Below are 1,244 nucleotides of genomic sequence, written 5' to 3' on the forward strand. Positions count from 1 at the left end.
CCTTGAACATACTCTCAACACCTTTTGTACTTCTCTGCTATTGTCTTATGTGGAAGAACTCAAATCATTTATTTTCTTTGTACCCGCACCTGAGCAGCTACATGTTGTAGTTGCCTCTATCTTCTCCTATCCCTGCTGTTACAATGGAGACGATGTCTTTGCTATAAAGAGCCAATCCTTCCAGTTCTTAAATATTCACTTTTTCTGTTTTCCCTTCTTCTTTCTGTACTGATTCATTTTCATTAGCAGAAAGATATACTAATTGCATCTCCCATTTTAAAAAACAACACTACCTTGACCTTACGCTTCTAACCACTGTATGATTTCTCTGACCCCCACTGTGGTGGTTTAAAATATTTATTAATATTTTAATACAATATTAAAATACAAATTTGACATTCCTGCCTTCCAAAGGTGAGCCTATACACCCGTCCTCTAGAGTGGGCTGGCTTTAGTGACTGACTTCTAAAAAAATACAAAATGGCAGAAGTGACAGCATGTGACTTTTAAGACTCTGTCATAAAAGGCATTGAGGCTTGTTTTCTCCTTGCTTTCTTGCTCAGATCACTCACTCTGGAAAAAGCCACACACGAGGAAGTTTCTCAGATAGCCGGATGGAGAGAGGTCCACTTATCAAAGAACTAAGGCATCCTGCCAACAGCCATGTAGGTGAGTCATACTGGAAGTGCATTCAGATAACTGCAACCTCATGAATGAACCTGAGCCAGAATCAGGCAGAACGAACTAAGATGTGGCCAATGTATGACCTACAACAAGAGCTATGTTTAAACTAATATGAGATAACATGTTTTAAGCTGCTATGTTTGGAAATGATTTAGTGCTTCATAATACACAATTAATACACCTATCATAAGTAAACTCCTTGAGATACACCCTTTGTCCACTTATTCATTACCCATTCAATTCTCAACCAAAGATGGTCTGGCTTCTGTTTTCACCATACAGAAACTGCTATTCGCAAGGTCAACAATGACCTCCATGTTGCCAAATCGAATGACCTCTCTTCTCTGCTCTCATCGACTTGACTTCTTATCAGCATTTGGCCTGCTCTAGTCTTCTTTCCTTCTTGAGACACTCTTATATCTTGGCTATCACAATATTATTCTCCTCTTACTTCACTGGTTACCCCTTTTGCCTCCTTTTCTGGTTCCTGGACCCCATCCAAAACAAATACAATGGTTCGTTAAGGCTAGAATTGGGTGCTCTATCCTCTTTCATCTCGC

Source organism: Hipposideros armiger, unplaced genomic scaffold (assembly GCF_001890085.2).
Source record: "Hipposideros armiger isolate ML-2016 unplaced genomic scaffold, ASM189008v1 scaffold_365, whole genome shotgun sequence".
NCBI classification, from domain to species: domain Eukaryota; kingdom Metazoa; phylum Chordata; class Mammalia; order Chiroptera; family Hipposideridae; genus Hipposideros; species Hipposideros armiger.